This window comes from Echinops telfairi, unplaced genomic scaffold (assembly GCF_000313985.2).
Source record: "Echinops telfairi isolate 266 unplaced genomic scaffold, ASM31398v2 ScPeMD7_7468;HRSCAF=8506_0, whole genome shotgun sequence".
Classification (NCBI taxonomy): Eukaryota; Metazoa; Chordata; class Mammalia; order Afrosoricida; family Tenrecidae; genus Echinops; species Echinops telfairi.
Genome location: NW_022111369.1, coordinates 33,003,107 through 33,026,342, shown reverse-complemented (window position 1 = coordinate 33,026,342; position 23,236 = coordinate 33,003,107). Strand labels below are relative to the sequence as shown.

General features: G+C 41.2%; 1 protein-coding gene and 1 non-coding gene across 2 annotated transcripts in view; both read left to right on the top strand.

Annotated features, from left to right (window-relative positions):
- The window catches only part of ARHGAP24 (Rho GTPase activating protein 24), a 518,143-nt gene that overhangs the window by 122,884 nt on the left and 372,023 nt on the right, over positions 1–23,236 (top strand). The window lies entirely within an intron of this gene.
- On the top strand, positions 19,807–19,913 carry LOC115873347. The gene has a single exon (XR_004048354.1). It is a non-coding gene; the product is annotated as a U6 spliceosomal RNA (small nuclear RNA).

Genomic DNA, 23,236 nt, shown 5'->3' with positions numbered 1-23,236 from the left:
GGGCTCAAGTGGAAAGTGGGTGTCGTAAGAATGATGAAGTCAACATATGTACTAAAGCGCTGGACACAGATGACGTATGTACAGATTGTGATGAGTTGTATGAGCCCCGAATAAAATGATTATTTAAAAAAAATAATGTGCAATAGAGAGAGGAGTGGAAGTTAGTTGGAATGGGATCTCGAGGTGGGCTGAGAGAGAACATGACTGTCCTTGCAGAGGGCTTGAGCTTTCAAGTCTCTGTATCTGAGGAAGCCAGTGGCAGCCTCGAGAAACAAAGCGATGATTCTAGGATGCTGGTCTGTCGTGCAAGGTCTTGTGATCTAATCACATTAAAGAGTTGGAACTTGACCCAGAGAGAAATGGGGAAATGTTGGTGGTTTTAAGCTATACGTTGAAATATTGGATATGATTTGAAAAGGATTGAAGTTTGAAAAGGATTGTTCTGCCTCTACTTTTGGATAAAAAAGAATGTGTGTGGTGGGGCGGGGGCTAAGTCAAGATCAATGAGGAAGCTGTGCGACTAATCAGGAGGAAAGAGATTGGGCCCTACACAAAGGTGAATGCTGAAACTGACTGGTTTCTGCATACAGTGCTAGAATTTCTACTATGCCCAGGAGTATTGTGCCTTTCTTGTGGCTCTCTTAGCTTCCCTAGATGCATCATTCAAGGGAGGACATGTACTGTAGGATGCTTGATGGTCAAAGCTGTTGGATCCCTGTTGATCAGCATGCTCCCTCTTTGTGGTTGATGAGTGAGAAATTCCCAACATTTCAAAATCAGCCTGTTATGCTTATGAGTTGTCTAGAGAAATATTGTGATTTTACTTAATTAGGGAAGTCTAACACTTCTCTTGACTTTTCATTAACATAGAAAATAGATTTAGGTTTAAGGGCCATCCTTTCAAGACATTCTGGTAACAGGCCAAAATTTCATAGCACATATTATTTGGAAAATGGATAACAGAAGAAAATAGGACAACCAACCATGTGTAGAAGGACCTCTGGTAGTGTGATGACTTACGGGTTGACTCACCAACCATAAGATAGGCAGTTCAAACCTACCAGCTCCTCCATGGGAGAAAAAGGAGGCTTCCTGCTCCTATAAATATTTTCAGCATTTAGAAACCTACAAGAGCAATTCTACCCCACCATGCAGGGTTGCTATGAATCGGAATCAACTCGATAACAGTGGGTGTTGAACTTTGTTTTTAGTAATATCTCTGGGGTAGTCTTACTTAACAGTTTGCCAGACATCATATGAGGAAGAGGAAGTTGGGAAGAATAGAACTGAGATCATTTTAGATGGGAGAAAATGTTATTAAAAGATAAATATGAAGAAATGATCAACTATATTTACATGGATGTGTACCTGGGGGCAGTTGTGGTTCAGATGTAGAACACCCTCCTTCTCCACAGGAAACTTGAGTTTGATTCTTGGTCCATGCATCTCATGTGTAGCCGCCATCTGCCAATAGAGACATACATATTGCTATACTGTCAGACAGGTGTTAGCAGAGCTTCCATATTGAGAAGGACTAGAGAGAATAGCCAAAACTCTACTTCTGAAAATTAACCAGTTAAAATTCTACAGATCACAATGATTTCATCTACAGTTCATCATGGGACTGGGGCCATGCTGGGCAGCACTTTATTTTATCATGTGTGTTGTCACCCCGAGTCAGGGATCAACTCTACAGCAATGAACAACACCAACTTTTTATGTATCAATTTCTCGATAATCTCCACTTAACTGCTGGTCCACCCCTTTACCTATCTGTCTCCCTATATGTATATTTGAATTAAAAAGGTAGATTGCATTGGTCCTGTTCTTTCAAAGACATATCATAATTATAATGTCCGCCAGCTATCTGTCAGTTTGTCAGACTGTGGAGATCTGATTTTTGGTGTGATGCTTTAAGCTACATCACTGGTGTTTTAAACGCTAGCAAAGTGACCGTGGTGGACTGTCTTTTTTAACTTCCCACACTAATAAAAACCAGCAAACTCGACTACTGTGCACACTGCCTCAGCAGGTGGAACACCCAGGATCCTTTCCTTCCAGTATTGTTTTCCTTTGGAACTTTTCAGAGGAGAGGGACATGTCTGCCTCTGTATGTCATGTGTCTTGGTGATAGGTCCAGTAGAGCAATTGTCATATTTTACCTGTCATCCTCCCTTCCCAGAAATCAAGGTAATATTTAGATTTCCTTGTGCCTATGGGCTCAATGTAGACATTGAAATAAATAAGTGTTGAATGAAAACATGAATAAATTAGAGAATATGTGACTGAATAGAAGTGATTGGATGAAGAAATGTGGAGACAGTTGCTAACAGAGGTTTTGCTGCAACCCTGTCATCCCTTTATGACAGCTTTTTTTCCTGAAGTCTTCTTAAACCCCGTTTTACTTGCCCCAATATATTTATGTGACAGAAAGAAAAGATGTGGGACTTGTAATCCATACGACTTTTCTGATACTGACTTATAAGTGTAGGAAATTATGGATAAAGACTAAGGTGTCCATAAAAATGAATACCTACTGATTCTTCTACCAAAGAATGTGATACAAACAATATTCCTGAACACACACGCACAAAATCTCCAAGAAGAGGCACTGGGAAATCTCAGAAGCCCAGCCTCTAAAATAAGTTAGTGTTTCTCCCTATTTCGGGAGCTGAGTTACAACTATCTGTATGTTTCACCCTTTGCAGCTCAAGCTTTTAAGGAAAACCTTAACCTATGCAAAGATGAATGAGTTCAACATGAACACAGCACAGTTTTCTGTGCCTGTGGAGGAAGCAGGCACAAAAAAACTTGTTACACATTGGGAGCCATTCAATTATTGTTCTGATGTATTTTATGTGCATAAATGGACCAGAAACCATGTGGATTAAATGGCTCTTATATTTAGCCTTGCACGTGTATGTAGAGTGAGAGGACTAAGAGAAAATGTGAGTAGAGTTAGCTCGAACGAGAGAAAGGAAATGTTTAATTCAAACATATGACCAGATAGGTCTTTCAGTCTCTGGCTACAAAACTCTCTTATTCGTTCATTAATAAGCAAGCAAACAAAACAAAATCTTGTGCTTTTAATTTAGCCTGTCTTTGGAATCCTACAAATGGTTTCTCAACTCTCTCTGACTTCCTAATTTGTTTCTGATCACGACATAGGCTATATGTAGGGGTCACAGCTGAGAAACCAAATAGCAATGACTGTTTTTGAATGGTTTCCCTCTCAAGAGTCCTGGTGGTATAGTGGTGATGCTTTGGGTTGTGATCTCCATGGTCAACGGTTCAAAACCATCAGCAGCTGCACAAACAGGTACTGTCTTGGAACTCCACTGGGGATGGTTATGCATCAGCATTGAATAGTTTCTCTCACTCGTGCCATCTACCTCCACCAGGGGCACACTATCCACCAAACCAAGTAAGCTCAGGCTTACTTGTGCTTAATACTAATTCATAGTGAACAGCTTCATGTGATGGAGTAAGATAAACAAGAATAAGTAAATCCATTTTACCTTGCTGGTTGAATATTCAGCGTCTCTTCTCCACGTTGGTTGGAATTACGCAGTGGTCTTGCCAATTGCGGCGGACTTTTCCCCATTGAGAGCCAATATGGTCCTGTGTCAGCAGCCTGCCCAGTTAGCAAAAACATCTGCCGTAGCAGAGACTTTTCTGATGCCAACCAAAAAAGAGGAGCAGACTCCTGATTCCAGTTGGACGTTGGTGGTCTGGAACAAAGCTGGCTGTGGGAACACTCACGGGCAAGACAGCATTGGATGCTAACTATCACTCAGAATGAGGATTGGTGAAAAAATTGTAATGAGAAGTGTTCAAGGAGAGGAAATGGGAATTACTGAATTCTAGCATTCCTCAGAGGCCAGCGCAGGCCTTGTTTTATCATTATAATATCTCTCCACCTCGGCTGAAGCCTGTTAGAATGAGACTCAGAAATCATAATGGTATAACAGTACATCCTCTTTCATAATGTGTTGAGTGATGTCACCTTTGCATTTTTGTGGGGATTCAGCTCAATTTTCTGCCCTGGGGTGTTGAGTGGTTGTCATCTTTTGGAGTTGGATCATGATTTGGCCAAGCACTTCTGGGTGATTTTTAACTGCCAACCTTCTGGTCAGTAGCAGAGGGCGTAGCCATTCGCATCACGCTTACACTCCTTTGCGAAGATTAAACAAACAAAAAGGTGTTGTCTTCAAGTTGATTCCAACTCACAGGACAAACTAGAACTGCTCCCTAAGGGTTCCCACACGGTAATCTTTGTGGAAGCAGATGGCCACATCTTTTTACCATGGGACAGCTGGCCAGGTCAAACTGATGACATTTGGGTGAGCAGCCAGTCCCATCACTGTGCCACCAGGGCTTGATAAGGACAAGCTTAGACCAAAAACAGGTTCCACATACAGCATCTGTATTCCCCTTTGTCCTCCTTCTGTCCAAGCGGTGTCTCCTTGTAGCAGCTTAGATGGAAAGATTCCCCTCTGTACCAAGCTGCCTGCCTGCCTGTGGGGCAGCTCTTCCTCCGGGCAGTGTGATGGTTCATGCGTTTAAGACATCACGCTATCACGCTCCCTACGTGCTGCTGTCCTTAGTGGATGGACGTAGTTCATTATAGAATTATTAAAATGTGGGGCATATACCCTCATATTACAGTTGAATTTCAATTGCTTCTTATGATTTGACTTTCAATTGCTCCATGGCATGGAAAATGAAACTGTTGTATATTTTCCTAGCTCCCCCTTTTCTCAGCCACTCAGGGTCTCTGTGACCTTGCCACTATGCCTCCTCCTGCTCTGTTCCAGGACTGAAGTTTTCAGGACGTGAGTAAAAGAGAAAGGGAAAAGAAGGAAGGCCAAGTTTAGGCTGGGAGAGCTGAAAAAGAGCTCAGCGATCATCCTAGTGCAACGGTCTCACTTTACCTGAGAGGGTGGATCAGCGCTGAGCAACGGACTGACTTTGACTGACTGAGCACTGATGATCAAAGGGAGCACTTATTCAGTAAAGCCAATGTCTTTTCTTTCCTAACTACAGGCGTTATGTGGGTATTTATAGAACCCTCCAATCTGGCTTTCTGCTTTGCCAAAGCACTATTTTTTTCCAGCACTATTTTTTTAATTTATATATAAAAAATTTTACAAAGGTTGTAAAAATCAAATTTGTTGCCTTATTCTTATTTAATGGAAATCATAACATCACAAGAATTCAAAACTGATTGAAAATGTGGGCCAATTAGTTGCTGTTATTAACAGCGTGTGTTATCTAGGTTAGGCTCTAAGCTTACTCAGTTAGTGGTATCTGGAAGTAAAACCCCAGTCTATTATTCAGGTTCTCAATATTCAGTATGTTCATCTGAATTGCCTGGAAGATTGATTTAATGAGTTCAGGTGAAGCCCTGCAATGAGAATCACGGAGCAAATAATCAGAGAAGCTGGACCATATGAAGAACAAAGCTTCAGCGTGATTGAAAGAAGGTTTATTAACAACCTGTGATATGCAAATGACACAGCTTTGCTTGCTGAAAATTAGGAGGTCTTGAAGCACTTGCAGATGAAGAACAAGGATTGTAGCCCTCAATATGGATTACAACTTTATGCAAAGAAAACAAAAATCCTCACAACTAGACCAATAGTTAACATCATGATAAACAGAAAAAAGATTCAAGTTGTTCAGGATGTAATTGTGATTGGATACACAATCATCAATGCCCATGGAAGCAAGTCAAGAGATCAAATAGCACACATCCTATTGGGTGAATCTGCTGCACAAGACCTCTTTAAAGTGGTGAAAATCCAGGAGATGACTTTGAGGACTAAGGTGTGCCTGACACAAGCCACGGCATTCTCGATCCCCTGATATGCGTGTGACTCTGAGAAAAGTGAAGAAGAATCATTGCATTTGAATTATCTGGTGAGGTTCTGGTGAGGAATCTTAAAAGTACCATGGCCGGACAACAGAACAGACAAATCTGTTGTGTAAAGCATACATCTAGAATGTTCCTTGCAGGCAACCATGGTAAGACTTCGGCTCATGAACTTTGGATACGTTTTCAGGAAAGACTAGTCCCTGGAAAAGGCCATCATGCTTGGTACAGATGACGTGATACCGTGGCTGTGAAGATAGACTCCAATAAACTACGATGGTGATGACGGCACAGGAGTGGACAATGCTTTAGTCTATTGTGTGAAGGGTTACTATGAGCAACAACAATTCCCACATGCTCAGAGAGGGCTGTTCTCCCTCTTAGAAAGAGTTGGCATGGAAAATTCATGGAGCAGAGTTTTTTTGAGCAGTATTTTGCAGAAAGGTAAGCAATGTGCATAGCAACAGAAGAAAAGAGAGTGCTTTGGATTTTAAAAAAAATCACCGCATCAATTAAATTCTGATTCCTAGAGACCCTGCAGGACAGGGTAGAACTGCCCTCTGTGACTTTCTGAAACTGTGACTCTTTATGAGGAATAGAAAGTCACATCGTTCTCCTGAGGAGCCGCTGGTGGTTTAGAACTGCTGGCCTTGCTGTTAACAGCCCATCCCATATGCCAGCACTATCCACTGGGGCTCCTGTATAAAGAGAGGGTGGGAGGGGAGCAAGAAGGGCGGCTGGTAAGCATTCTTCCTTGGTCTGAGTAAAGACCAAAAGGCTGAATGCTGCCAAGGGATGCGGCTACTCAGCTAAAGGAGAAGTTAGTTGACAAACCAAACTGCAGCTATCCCTGAGATGCTCACATGATACAATACTGAACGTAGTCACTTTCACTAGCTCAAATCACACAGGAGTTCAAAAGAGCAATATCAGATGTATCATCTTCCCATTCCAATCCTCTCTGAATTTTTTTATGGAAAAATGTCAAGAGCTTTGATCTGCAGTCTACAAGTGTGAGAAGCAGCGCTAGTAAGTCAGGGGTCTAAAGACTACCGATAAGAGTCTTGTACTGGTGCACGTGTGTAATACTCACAACAAACTAGCTATGAAGGACCTACAAAGTTCTCTGAGCAGACAGATTATGGAAAACCATTTCCGATATGTTTCTAGGAGAAACCATCCAGTGATGGTGAATGTTGATGAGACCAACCTTCCCCACATGGCAGAAGGTCACAGTCCAGCTCCTGACAATTGGTGATGACACTGAGCCCCTGGAGTCCTTGTAACTATTAAGGGCTCAGTGGTGACTCCAAAATGTATACTTTGCTTCACCTGGCACTGTGCTGAGCTCCCACTGGCTGTGGCTCAGCTTATTTGATGAACAAAAGCTGCCTCAAGGTTGGAATATGCCTCTGATGTTTATGTGTTCCCTAACTACCTACAGCCATCCTGTCGGATGGTTACAGCCAGTGCTAGTCACATGTAATTATGTTTGCTTAGAAATTCAAAGCTGGATCCAGCTCTGAATGTTAGCAGCTCTGGTGACATGGTGCAGACAGTCCTCATTTGGAGATGCTGTCTCCCTGGGCTAGGTAAAGCTGCCTGGAAAACTTCCTAATTAAAATGGAGAAGTAATGAAATGAGTTTCATAAAGTCATAAATAATTGATGATGATTATAAAATTGATGGTAAGTTTTCATTGCATAATTTGATTGATATGGCAGTTATCATAGCAGCCTGGAACAGAATGCTCCTATGAACAAGATAATTTATCTCACGGAGACTGCTTCTGCATAAATATTTTAAAATGAAAGGCATAATAAATCTATCCATAGCATACACACAGTGGGCTGCAAACCTGCCACCTGTTTAAGGTTTTAATGAACTGTTATGCATTCAACAAAAAAACCCATAGCAAATTACTGCTGACATTTTGCTTTGCGCCTGCCTTGCATACCCCAGGAACTCGGAGATCATTTTGCAAAATCTTCTGAATGGGGCAACTCTGGTCTTTTCAGTGGAATTCGGCAACAGTTGTTAGGCAAGCTCCCTCAGAATTCATATTTACTTCTGTAATTCCATTGGAAATTGGGCAATTAGGGTGGAGCTTGGATTGATTGGGGGCCTGAACATCAAGAACTCCACTGAGGGGGAAAGAGCAGGAACCGCTTTCCGGTGGCCATTTTGTTTCCACAGGCTCAGACTCGTGGGTGGATCACAGTTTCCATCTTGTAGCTGAAGGTGGGGAGAATACGAGTGTTGTGAGTATGTTAGCGCTCACATTCTGAGCACTAGGCTTGCAATTGAGGGTCTTCTCCACGGTTAAGCCCTTGGCCTCGTTTTCATGCCTGGTATTTCTGGATTGACTTAGTGGCGACAGCAGTTTTGAGGATGGTGCTGGACTGGAGGTCCCACTCTATTGTCCACAAGGCTCCTATGGGTCTTAGGCATTTGAAGGCACCTAGCCACAGCAGTAGATTTGCAAAAGACCATAGTTTACAGTGTGAGTCCTAAATCCATGTTAAGTTGCCTCATTAGATTCAAATTCTGTAGAATTCTTTCTGGTCATTGACTGGAAGTTTAAAAAAAAAAAAAGTTTTGCCATTAGGCACAATGTGTTTACTTCCACCTCCCCTAGCCAGTCCAGCAAAAGGCACTTTAACCTTCAGCAATTTGTGTGGGGATGTCCTTGTGTCCTCGATGAAAATTGGGTTACTAGGGCCACATTGCCTGAACCATAAACTTCCTGTGTTAGGCCGAGTTGACTAAAGAAACAAATCCAGAGATGCTCATATATGTGTAAGAAAGAGCTTTATATCAAGGAGTAATTGCACATCAATAAAACATCCCAGTCCAGTCCAACTCAAGTCCATAAGTCCAATACTAGTCCACAAGTCCGTCTTCAGACTCACGCAGTCAGGTGCAATGATGCAGAATGCAGGAAGATCACAAGCTGGTGGGTGCAAAGTCTGGTGGATCCAATAGTGGTGGATGCCTCCCCGGGTCTCTGGCCACCATCAGGGTCAGCCAGCAGGAAAGTGAAGCAGAGAGAGTGGGGAAGTTCCCCAGGACCTTCCTTATGAGAAAGCCATGCCCACAAGGAGTCATCATCAAACTATGACCTAATTGACAGGCCAGCCTCCAGTCCTACACTTTTATATATCAAGTAGACATGAAACTGTGTAACCACCACACTGCCAAAAGAACAAGCAAATCTGTCTTGGAAGAAGTACAGCCAGAATGCTCCTTAGAAGTGAGCATGGCAAGACTTAGTCTCTTTTACTTCAGGCTTGTGATCCTGAGAGACCAGTCCATGGAGAACAGCATCATGCTTGGAAAACTAGAGGGGCCGTGGAAAGGAAGAAGACCCTCAACAAGATGAATTGACGCAGTAGCTACAGCAACGAGCTGAAACAGAAAGAACAGTTGTGAGGTTGGCACAGGGCCGGGCAGTTTGTTGTTGTCATTGTTGTATACAAGGTCACTACATCAGAACAAATTCAATGACACCTAGCCCCAACAGGGCCACCTGGTCATGAGTTAGACCTCAGCCAAAGTGGCAGGAGGACTCTGAACTAATCCTGTAAGCATTTGTAATCCACTCTGATGGGCTGATCTTCCACCTATCATGAATTTGTGACAGTTTCCTTTGTTCCCATGTCCTGTTGAAGTGGCTGCAAGGCTCTGAGTCCTTGGACACCATGACCACCTCCTGCTGATGCTCTCTCTCATCTGGGTGATTTATCTTTGTCTTATTTATTTACTTAGTTTTACTTTTCCCCCCAAAGGCTGTGTATTTAGTATTTTTTTTTAAGAAACAACCTTATCACCTTTAAAGTACTCCCCATTACACTGAGTACAGTTGTCAAATCTGTGATTCTGTTCTTGGAAACATTTTTGGAACTCATTTGTGTGGATGGCTGACAGCACCTCTCATTTTTTGCTTCATATCTTCTTTGTCATCAAATCACTCTCCTCTCATGTCCCTCTGCATTTGCAGAAACAAAAGGAAGTGCCATGCAGCAAAGTTAGATGAGTAAAGTGTGTGGGGCAAGAGAGGGATGCTGGTTTTTTGCCCCAAACTGGCAAACTGAGATGGTTGTGTGAGCAGGTGTATTGTCGTGGTGCCAAAACCAGTCCCCGGTCTGCCACAAATCAAGCCTTTTTCACCACACAGTGCTACATAATCTTTTCAGAACTTCTAAATAGAAAGCTTGATTAACAGTCTGACCTGGTGGAATGAACTCCAAATGCACTATCCCCCTCACATTAAACACACACACACACACACATACACACACACACACACAAATGAGCATCATCTTGATCTTTGATTTCACTTGACAAGTTTGAGGGGTGAGGTGACAATGGTGTCTTACATTTGCTTGATTGATGTTTGCTTTGGGGGTCATAAGAATAGCACCATCTCTTGTCACCAGTAATGACCTTGGAAAAAAATCATGGGTCACTTCAGAGCTATTCTTTCAAAGCACAGCATATTTATACTCGTTCTTTTCCTGGTCAGTCCTATTTAAAACGTAATAAATTATTCTCTATACATTCTGTTCAAAGTTGGCTTCCCCTTCCCCACTAGAAAATGATCTGAGAATGTCGCCAACCCCCAAATCTGATGGCCATCCAGTTGATTGGCAGTCATGGAGGCACCATGTGTTTCAGAGTGGATCTGGGCCCCACACAGCGCTCCCTGGATGTTTTTCTAGAAATAAATCAAAGCCGGGCTTTCTTCTGAAGCCACTCTGGGTGAACTGAAAACTACATTTCCATTAGCATTCATTCATGTTAACTGATTGCACCAGACAGCATCATTTCATCTTGCAGAAATGCTGCTGAGACAAAGAGAGCAATGCCATATCGTTCCCTCCACCCACCATCCTTGCATTCTGTTAAAAGAAATCACAGTTTGGAAGTACAAGCACTTTTTAAAGACAGGATCCCCATAGGTGCGGTGGCTGTGTCACTCAAAGACACAGGGGCCGCAGGACTTTAAGGGGAAGAGCAACCAGAAAGGAGGAAACGCAGAGCCACGAGGAAGGGGCTAGCGGCCACGTGGGGCAGAGGCCCTGCAGGGCAGAGCAGAGCACTCTCATTTGAGAATTCGGTGGTTCTCTGTGGGCTGTGTGATGAGCGGCGTAATTCCAGAACAGCAACATATGCTCTGAATCCAGGCACTTTGATTAAATAAAGGTCATTAGCAAAGGGCACACATGCATATCATCACCTTTCCTTCAGCTCTGGCCTGCTCTCTTAATCCTCTTCACAACCTACATCTTAATGAGCTGTTAATCCTCCATTTATATGCCATTTATATGTCGGCTTGTTTATACACAGAGATGTATCTGGGATTCCTGACCTTGGCAAGCAGTCCACATTTGATATGCACGTTCTGGGAATTGGGGCATATTCAAGTTTGCCACCCAACCCAGTTAGGCACACAGCCCTTACCTCCTGCTGTCCCTTACAGTGACAGTCTGGGAACAATGGGCTTAATTAGCTGATTTCATATTCAGAAATACATTTTCAGGATAGCCTTTGGACCTGGCAGGCCACACAGGATATATATTCATCCCAGCTGCTGCTGAAGGGAGTTTTAACCAGGAGGCCTCTGATAGTAGTTCTGTGATAAAACCCCTGTGATCTTCTTTATGTCTTTTCATGCTGATCCCTCAATAGGAGTGCATTCCAGTTTTGCCAGCCGCGTGTTGCCACAGGGACACATCATATGTTCGAGTCAAGGGGTCACTTTTTTATCAAATGTCAGGATCATAAACAGGAGCCACTGGTGTGCTGCTTTTGTGCATTCATTATACTCCAGTCTTGTAAGATATTCTTTTAAAAATTGCTTGAAAAGAGTGATTTTCAGATGAAAAGGCATATAAAAATCCAACTTAATAATACGTCTGGGTTCACATGCAAATGTATTTCTCTATAGTGCTTTCAAAAGGAAATTAAGTGGTGCTTTCCATAAAAGATACAGACCAAAATTTAGAAAAACAAAGAAACACTGCAACAAAGGCCGAGTAACAAAGGAGTCTGAAGAAGTACAATTAATGCCAGAAACCGTAGGCTTGATCAGACTATAATTCTAGACATACAAGGTTGAGAAGAGTTCCAAAGATTGTATCAGTTTCCTAGACTATAAACTTAGAGCAAAATAAAATAGAAATACATATTTTACATAATCCATATCAATCTTTATTTTCAATTTCCATTCTGACTGACCATCAAAACTTGCCTTAAACAATTTTTCATTGGTAAATTTAAAATCAATTAAGATTAGTTTAAAAAAATAACAATCAATGAAGATAAAATCTTGTACTTGGTCCCCCTACTCCCCCGACTTCCAGATTGGACAGAACTTTCCAGGGAGTATATGTTATTATAGCATCAAAAGAGAGTCCTGCTATGTTGGAATCCCCGCTGATTAGTATCGTCCTTTCATAGAAATCATCTTTGCATATGTGGATCTTTTAAGATGGTATCCTTAGTCCTACTGGTATGTCGACATCAGTCAATGAATTTTGTATTTTCCTTACACACATGTCAAACTTTCAGCTAATTCCAGTGCCCTCTTTTGGGGAACATGATAAATTGACTGATTCTCCCATGATTCCTGGAATCCCATACTCTACAGCTACTTTGCATAAGTTATCTAAAACTCCTCATGAAAGGATAGAAAAGAATTTTGCTCAAGTATGGAAGGTATTGGCAAAAAATTGATTTGGAACAAAATAGACTCCCAACCTAGAAATCTTCTCCACCAAAAATAGAAAAGAAATAAAAGTCGTGTTCTTTGATAAGCATTATCAGAATGTGACTCTTAGAAATCCCCTAGAGATTGCAAAAACAGAAAGAAATTGTCACCATCTTGTTAATAAGGAGGTATAATCATTAACATTCCTATCTTAAGATATGTATAAATAATAATAACAATCCATAACATATTAAGGGTTCACAAGGTGGGAGGGAAGGGGAAAAAAGAGGAGCTGATATCAAAGGGTGAGGGAAGAAAGATAAAGTTTAGAAATTGTTGATGCCCATAATTATACATGTCTGCTTGAGATAACAGATGTATGGTTTGTTATAATGTATGTAAGAGCCCCCAATAAAATGATTTATTTAATTAAAAGAAAAGTATTCCTACCTTTTAATTTTTAATTTTTCTAATCCTTCTGGCCCACTTGAGTTTGTGTTAATCTCCTTCCAAGGAGAAGGTAGATATCAGGGAATTGCCAGGAATTATATTTGCACAAAGGAGTCCTGGTGACCCTGTGAGCTAGGCATTGGGCTGCTAACTACAAAGTCAGAGGTTCAAATCTCCTAGCCTTTCTCAGGGGAAAGATGAGAGGCTTCCTGTTCTCTTACAGATTCACACCCTTGACAACCCTAGACAGGGCTGCTGTAGTGGAAATCCACTTGATGGCAGTGGATATATTTACATAAGTTTTAGAAACACTAAGGATTTATAATTTCAAGTTACCTAAAGTCAAAACTTGAGAAACCAATGAAGAAGGAAAGTTTCTTCACCTGTTTGAACGAGGGGAATTTACCCATTTATTGCTCATTTGTATTTGTTGTTATACAAGACCTCCTGCCATTGTTCTGAATCTGCTTCTATTTCTCTTATTTCTTTCAATTTTCTCCTGCATAGAACATGCATTTATTTTCTTCTATTTTTTTTCATCTAGAGTAGAAATAGAGATAAGAGTAAAAATTATTGATACTTCCCAATTTTCCAATGAGAGCCTTTTTTTAAACTTCTCTAATGTATTTAGACTAATATGTTTTTAACTTAACCACCAGTTCAGAATTTTTCTTTTCTAGATCTACTTCCTTTCCAGGAGATGAAAGTGTACTTCCAGTGGTTATGAGATGGTCATGAGACTCTACGGAGGCTCAGTAGAACCGAAACATCTGCACTTACACCAACCAGTTACACTTATCTCCAGTACTTGGGCTCTGCTTGACTGGCTTACTTTTATGTGTTACATCCGCTAAAAATTACATATTTCAAAAGATTTGCATCTGTGTCTTTAAACAGATGAATTCTTTAGAAACCTATTTATTATCGTGAGCCAAAACATGTCTTGCTATTACTCATCTAATTTCTTCTTTAAATTCAGTTGGTGGCTGAATATTAAATTAGCTCAAAGTGAAAGGTTTTTCAAGATCCTTGCCCATTATCTTTGGCATAATCCACCTTTTACTGTATACCATGCGGCCAAAATAAACCACAGAACTGGAAATGGATTACAAAATTGAAATCAATTGATAATGAGAGGATTGAAAAGCAAGGATGCTACTTTTAGGATTAGGACACAGCACCTGACCCAAGCCATGACAGTTTCCATTGCCACCTACGTATGTGAGAGTTGAACAATGGAGAAGAAAGACAGAACAGAAGAATCAATGCCTTTGAATCGTGGTGCTGGAGAAGAATATCGACGGTACTATTGAAGATTATTGAAGGATGTGGCTTGGTTCACACCCTCTCTTAAAGTCAGTTCTAAATCACACCCTAATACTACTGCATAAGATTTTCAGCAGTTCCTGCCTCCAAAGTGGGAAACTGAGTCCTCTTCAGAGAAGAATGGATGCATTTGGATTGTGGTGCTGGAGAAGAATACTGAAAGTACCATGGACTGCGGAAAGGACAAACTGATCTATCATGGAAGAAGTCTAGCCTTTGGAGGCAAGAATTATGAGACTTTGTTTTCATATTTTGGACATGCTGTCATGAGACACTAGAGAAGGACTTCATGCTTGGTAAAGTAGAGGGGCAACTAAAAAAGAGGAAGCCCCTCAAGGAGATGGCTTGACACCGTAACTGCAACAATAGACTAAGCATCGGAATAGTTGTGGGTTGTAAGTATGGTGCCACACCAAGCAGTGTTCATTCTTCTGTGAATGTGTTGGAAATGAGTCCATGGCTTGCGTCAACAATGGCAACAATCCTGTCCATTAGGACAATAAAGAATGCCCTCCAACATGGGATTATAGTCACAGAAATAGAATCCAGAATTACCACATATCACATAAGGAATTATGGTTAGAAGGGCCGTATTAATTGACTCAAACTCACTTGGGCCCACTGGGTCAACCCATATCCTTGAGGGTCTTCTCTTTTCCTGACCCTGTACTCTAGCAACGTACTCTCCTTTTCTAGGAACTGCTCTCTCTTGACAAAGAGCCCAAAGTAAGTGAGACAAGGCCTTGACATCCTTGTTTCTAAGGAGCTTTCCAACTCTACTTCTACCAACACTGATTTGCTCCTTCTTCTGCCTATCCATGATTGAGGTAGTTAGTTTATTATGCCAACCTGGCTGATAAACACATGTGTGATTAATTGAAGGGTGGAGAGATAAATGGCTCAGTGAACCTCACCTTTCTAGTTCTCAGGTCTCTTGCTTTCCAATGGTCAGACCAGGGTGCAGCTGCCTTAGCCAGTTCCCTGCTTCAGCTTACAAGGCTCATTTCCTGCAAGACATCCATGAGGAGAAGCCACATGGACCTACCTGATGCAGCCCTGAGTGCTGGAACACTCGTGTGGCGATCCCTGCCAGCACTGAGATGTTTACACATTCACTGACTCGACTTTCCTCCTGACTCGACTTTCCTCCTGCAGTCGGCATCATAATGTGTATTTTGTGAGATGGAAGAGAACTTTATGGATTGGTGTCAGACATATGGGTTAATGTTGGACTTGTGGGCTTGGGCAGCACTGGGTTGGGATGTTTTCTTGATGCGCACTTAAACTGTATATAAAACTCTGTCTTATACAAGAGTTTCTGTGGATTTGTTTCTCTAAAGTACCCAGACTAACACAATGATATATTCCTTATTCTTCAATAACACCATGTGGTAGTTACATAATCTGGTGAAAACTTGAGACTATTAAGAGTGAAGGGGTAGAGGCTAGCTTTTCAATCAGGTGTCAGTTTGGTGACCTCATTTGGAGGTGCTATGGAGATAAATAGCTCACCACACGCTCTGCTTCGTCTTCCTGCTGAAAAGACACATGGAGTTTCTCTGAGGGAGCTAGAGCCCTGGAACTGGAAGGGCCATGTGGAGGCCCCTACCAGTGCTGAGATACTTCTACTGCCACGGGATCCAAAAGACTTTCCACCCATTCGCCTGTGATCTTCCTTCATTTAGTGTCATTGCATGTGTTGTGTGAGTCTGAACAGGAATTTATAGACTGATATCAGACATAGGGGCTAATATCAGACTTATGGACTTGATATGGACTGTTTTCTCAATATAAAATTGTTCTTTTATATGAAGTTCTTTCTTATACACATATGGGTGTCTATGAATTTGTTTCTCTATTTAACCCGGACTAGTCCACACCAGAAGAATTCAAATGTATCCATTATTCATCTCTTTTCATTAAATATGGTCCAGCTTATGCATGCTTATGAGGTGATTAAAAATATCATGACTGCTGTGTCCAGGGGCAGATGCATGGTGGCATAATGTATGAAGAAATTGGCTTCTAGCTGCAAAATTAGTGGTTGAAACCCACCAGACATTCTGTGGGATAGACATGAAGCTGTCTGTTTATGTAAAGATTTACGGTCTCAGAGACCCTATGGAGTAGTTCTGCACTGTCTTGTAGGATTGCTACGAATGGATGGCAGTGGTCAGTTGCCATGGACATTGGATGGCAGTGGTCAGTTGCCATGGACATTGGATGGCAGTGGTCAGTTTCCATGGACATTGGTTGTGGATCCAAGTTAAGTGAAATTCTTGAAACTTCAAACTTTTCTCTAGTTATCACGATGTTGTATATTGGTCCAGTTGTGAGGATTTTGATTCCTTTACATTGAAGTGTGTTCCATAGTGAGGTCCCTGTTCTTTATCAGTAAGCCCTTCACTTTCAACAGGCAAAGATGTGTTCTCTGTGCATCTCAGGTTCTTATGAAAATGAATGTGGTCCTATTCCTCTCTAGTTGTTAATTCCCATCACAGTGATCCATAAGACTGGATGTTCGAAATAGCCAATATCATTCTGTTTCAGCTCACTATCTTTATTAGTTCCATTTCATGTTTGACTCCTTCCAGTTTTACTAGGCTTATACTGCATGCATTCCATGTTCAGAACACTAATGGATGTTTGCAGCTGTTTCTTCTCACGTTGAGTCGCACCACATCAGCAAATGAATGTCATGGAAGAATTATTTCATCTAAGTCAGTGAGGTGAGCTCTTATCAAAGGAGGCAGCTCTTCCCAGTCATATTTGGACTTTCCAATTGAAGAACTTATCTGCTGTAACTAGACTTGACACCGTTCTAATAGTATTCATCCAGTTTTCAGTGACTAATATTTCAGAAATGGACTGCCTTTTTCTGCTTCTTAATCTGCTCTAATGTGGAAGTTTCACTGGTGTGGTAATAGTTTCTTTAGAAGAATTAATACCAGCTTAGTTTCAAGGATTTGGAGATTAATGCTGTTCCCCCAAATCCAACTCATCCCAGATGCTAGTCTCCCTTTCCTCCACACCTGTCTTCAATATGTTCCTTCCCTTCGCTGGGTTCTACGGTGTGTGAACTGTCCCACAGAAACTCGTGAAATCACAGGAAGTGTTTCACCTGGTGATGGGTGCTGTTCAGTCCAAATCCCGAAGGTCAAACAGAGTGGGTCAAATGCGGGGTCCAGAGACATAGCCAAACATATCCAACAGTCACAGTAGGTCTTCTTGTTTCTACCAGAACTCGGTCTAGAAAATAGGCTTTCAGGGTGAGGTGAGGTGTGTTAGAAATGTATGGTGTTACCATCATATACGCAAGTAAAACAAAAGTTGTAGCTTGGTATACACTTTGTACTAAGGTGAGACCTGAAAAACACTATGAAGGAAACAAAGGGTGTGACTTGATCCACACCCTCTCTTAAAGTCAGATCTTCAAACTCAAGCTCAAACTCACTGTCTTTGAGTTTATGTTGATTCAGGGTGGCCCTAGAGGCCAGGGAAGAATTGCTCCTGTGGGTTTCAGAGACTGTAACTCTTTACGGAAGTAGAAAGCCACGTCTTTCTTCTGTAGAACAGCTGGTGATTTCGAACTGCTGACCTTGCATATCCAAGTCCAACTTGTGATCACTACACCACCAGGGATCCCAAAAGTCGGATCTTAATCTCACCCTATTCCTATCTAGTAGTAGAGGATGCCTTCCAAAATGGAACTATAGCCACAGGTATATGTCCGGAGTTATATCACATAAGGAAATATGACTAGAGGGGCATATTAATTTACTGTCACTCAACTGGAACAAGTACAACAACAACTGGAACTTGTCCATCAAGGTAACTCAGCTGGTATTTGAAATACTGGTGGCATACCCATCAGCACCATAGGAATGAAAAGCCACCACAGTATAACTGACATATAAATATTAGATATCAAAACTAATGAAGTATATGTGTATGTATATTATATATGTGAATGCATGCATATGTGATATAATATAATTTATAGTTAGGTCAAGGGGGTCAACTGATACAAAGAACCTAGTTTGGCCTTTGGTCTCTGGTTTGTGAAAATATTGTTGTAGTTATGTGCCATCAAATCAGCTCCAATCCAAAGCAACCCTGGACACACTAGAATGACATACTGCATGGCCCTGTGCAGTCTTCACAATTGTACTTATGCCGGAGCCCATTGATGTAGCCACTGGATCAAGTCATCACATTGAAGGCTTTCTCCTACTTTGCCCCTCTTCCATTTTACCAAGCATGATGCCCTTCCCCAGGGACCAGTCTCTCCTGACAACATGTCCAAAGAATCTAAGGTGAAGTCTTGCTATCCTTGTCTCCAAGGAGCACTCTGGCCTGACTTCTTTCAACACAGATCGGTTTGTCCTTTTAGCATCTATGGTACTTTCCTTATTCTTCTCCAGCCCCACAATACAAATGCATTGATTCTTCAGCCTTCTTTATTCAATGTCCAACTTTCACATGCCTATGAGGCAATTCAAAATGCCATGGCTTAGGTCAGGTGCACCTTAGGCCTCAAAGTAGCACCCTTGCTTTTCAATACTCTATAGAGATCTTGTGTAGCAGATTTACATAATGCAACTCGCCTTTTGATCTCTTGACTGCTGCTTTCATGAGCATTGATTGAGGATCCAAGCAAGACAAAATCCTTGAGAACTCCATCCTTTTTTCCATTTAGCATGATGTTTATCTATTGGTCCATTTGTGAGGGTTTGGGCCTTCTTCAGTTGAATTGTAATCCATACTGAAGGCTACAATACTTGATCTTCATCAGCAGATGCCTCGATTCTTCTTCACTTACCATAAGCAAGGTTGTGCCATCTGCATACTGTAGCTTGTTAATAAGCCTTCCTCCAACCCTGGTGTGACACTCTTCTTCATATAACCCAGTTTCTCTGATGATTTGCTCAGTATATAAGTTGAGAAAATATTTTGAGGGGATACAATCCTGACAGTTTTTGAAAATAGCTCGTGGCATTCCTAGGCAATTAAGATGCCTTATTGTTGTTACTGTTGTTTCATCAAATGTTGAGTATAGATTCCTGGAGTTCTGTAAAACTAGGCATTATCTAGAGACTCAGAAAGGAGGAAGCCACATTGTCCTCACTGTCAAATGTGTCAGGCTCAGAGTACATGATGGAGATTGAAGAAGTGTTATGAGAGTAATATGTTTCCTGGAACATTTCCCAATTTGGAGTAGGGAAATTTCACAGGAAAGGGAAAGCTGCTCTCCTTTGGAAAAGCCTAGAGTCCATTGGAGGAACCCCGGATTTTAGTTTGACAACAAATGCAAATACTCTGGTTTGTAGAAGATTCCCATGCCCCTCCCCAACATTATTTGTCACTCTAATTTTCAGAAATGTAAATGAAAAAAAAAAAGCGCGGTGTAAGCATTTTAGCTTACCGCTATTTGAAATTTATTGTGCTTGCTTCGGCAGCACATATACTAAAATTGGACCGATACAGAGAAGATTAGCATGGCCTCTGCACAAGGATGACACGCAAATTCGTGAAGCGTTCCATTAAAAAAAAAAAAAAGCCAAAGCAAAAGCAAAACCATAATCCTTTTTGAAATTGTGTGTTTATTTTCCCCTTAATATAAAAACAACTATGACAAAGCAAAACACCACTATCATTGGATTCCAACTTATAACTCGTACTGAAAACAAAACAAAACAACAACAAAAACGGAAAAAAAGCTCTTAAACTTACTTGCCATCAAGTCAATTTTGACTCCTAGATTCCCTAACGGACAGAGTAAGACGGCCTCTGCGGGTTTCAGAGACTTTACATTGTCCTTGACCTATAGAGCCTCATCTTCTCTGATGGAGCAGTGGTGACTTCAAACCACTGACCTTTTGGTAGCTTAGCAGCTCCCTGCACAGCCCACTGCATGAACTTCTCGTGATTTATGTTGTTACATGCCGTCGGTGGTTCCCACCCATGGTGACCCTGTGCACAACAGAAGACACCCTCGGGTCCTGTTCCGTTTGCACAACTGTTTCTCTGCATGAGCCCATTTTGTAGCCATTCTGTTCATCCATCTTGTTGAGGGCCTTCTTCGTGTTTACTGTCTCTCTAGTTTACCAAGTATTGTGTCACTTCCCATGGTGACTCATAGTGACCCTGTAGAAGATGTCATCTCTACATTGGAGCAGATAACCTCTATTCCTCCTTTGGAGTGACTGGTGGCTCTGGATGGCTTAGACACATTTTATGTTTAAAGTGTCTCTGGTATCCAGGAGTGTGTCTTTTATGAATAGATCAAGACTTGTGTGTAAGAATTACTAAAACAATTCTCTAAATTCAGCAGATAGCCTATAAATATGCAGGGGAAAACTTCCAGTACAATTTTAGGGTTTAAACAAAAATCATGTTCCAATTCTTCTCAAATCTTGCTTTCTGAGAAAGATTTTCCCCTAACTATCTTTATGAGACATGACACTGAGTAAGAATGTGTGTATTGTGGTACAAGATGCCAGCCAGCCCAGCTGACTCCAGCCTGAGCAGTGGATAATCCCATGACTCGAATCTAATTTGAGATCCTAAACGAACAGAGATTTTTGGTCTTGTTTCAGATGCCAGGAATTTTTCTCCTTGTTCCTCCCTTCAGGGAGCACCAAAAACCTAACCACACAATGAACAGGGTTTGATGCAATTCATTCTGATATAAGAAAAAGAAAGCCTTTACTCGCTCAGACGACATTCAGTTACCCCCACCCCCACCACACCCCCGGACTTGGTCCTGTTTGAACATTGTAGCCAGTGGTGGTGTTAGTCAGAGATCACAGGTCCATTGAGCTCTCTGAGTGCATCTGGAAATCACAAGTCCTCAACAGGAAAAAGCCTGATTTTTCTAGGAAAGTGGCCAAAAAACTTTGTGTGAAATTTAAATGTTATGGTTCAGAAAATCTATCTATTATGATCTTATGTGCAAAGTAACAAGAATAATACACCTTCTTATTCAGTGGTTCTTAACCTTCCTAATGCCTGACCCTTAACACTGTTCCTCATGTTGTGGTGACACCCCAACCATACAATTCTTTTCGTTGCTACTTCATAACTGTAATTTTGCTACTGTTATGAATTAGGCAACACCTGAGAAAGGGTTGTTCAATGCCCGAAGAGTTCACGACCCACAGGTTGAGAACCGCTGCCTTTTATAATGTGCAGTCTTGATGGAGGAAATCAATTGCTCTAACTTGGGACAAGTTATAGTTAAGCCCTATTAAATTGTATGTCCATGCCTTTAATTTGTATTTTAATGGCATTTTAAATAAAAAAATAAAAACACTATGCTTTCTTGTAGAAGGATGGGGGAAATTACTATGATTAATTGATCAATTATTATGTTATAGATGCTATTCTAATGTTTTATATGGATTGTATAATTTAATTCTTAAAATAGCTCTAAATATGTACTAGAAGATACTGATGTTGTCTTTGTGTTTATATCTGAAGAAACTGAGATTAAGCTCAGAAACTTACCCAAGGATAGGAATTCAGATAGAGCTTAGACCCAAGTCAGCCCATTCACCTTGACTGAGCCACACTCAGGGTCCCTGGTGGCACAGTGGTTATGAGTTGGGCTGTGATCCGCAAGGTCCCCAGTTTGAAAACACCAGCCTCCCCTGCAAGGATGTGGCTTTCTACTCCCATAAAAAATTATAGCTTCATAAACTCACCGGGGCAATTTTATCCTGTCCTGTAGGGTTGCTATGAGCCAGCATTGACTATGGCAGTGAGAGAGTCAGAGCTACACTACACTCTCTCCAAAAATTATCCAATTTTAGGAAACATTTATCAGGCTTTGTAGGGCAGTATTTACTAAGAGCAGTACCATTCCATTGCCACTATTTTGAAAATGAAAAGACAGAAATACAAGTTAGCCTTAGATAGATAGATATTCCTGATTGCTTTCATATAGTCTCTCCCTACAATTACTTCAATGGTGTTTTAATTTGTAAACAATTTCCTAATGTGCTGCCTTATCAGAAAACCATTGCGCTTCTGACCTAAATCAGAATAGCCATTTGTTTGGGTTATTTGGACATGTAATTCTTATAGACGAAGAGTAATGAGACTTCATCAAGTGAGCCCTGGGGAACACACTCAGTGGAATTGGAGGCTGCCACCCTGACTCTTTTATCCCATTTGCCCTTTGGCCACAAAGCAGACCCAACCTCAAACCCACCGCCAGTCCATTGGTTCCAATTCTTGTGACCCTATTGGACAAGTGGAATTTCTCCTCTTTCCTAGACTATAAATCTTTGTAGAAGCATACAGACTCATCTTTCTCCCACTGAGTAGCTGGTGGGTTTGAACCATCAACCCTGTGGTTAGCAGACCAACATTTAACCACTACACCACTAAAGCTCTTTCACTCCAGACCAAGCAGCACTCTCTTTAGAAGAGAGATGATATGGAAGTGCAGAATCATCAGTTAACCTTCAGAGACATAATGCACAGAGTTGCATCCAAGGCATGTAAAAGGTCAAAGTTGATGTTGAATGATCAAGAAAAAATATTCCTGCAACTGAATGTGGTAATTTGAGTCTTGCGTGAATGACAGATTTACTTCCTCTTGATAGACTTTCAGAAACAGACATGATGAAGACTGCATTGATTAACTTAATAGCATTGGACTAGGGCAAAAGAGACAGGGTAGAGAAAACTTTGAAGGTATAGAATCATCCCTGTCTTTCACTGATGCATTCAACACTTGCTATGTCCATCCAATTGATTATGGGTTTCAAAGACATTAATATATATTTGTTCATGAATCCTCTTCCACTGTCAAAAATTAACTTTCTCATTACTCTATATAGGACATTTCCACATAAAATTTAGGG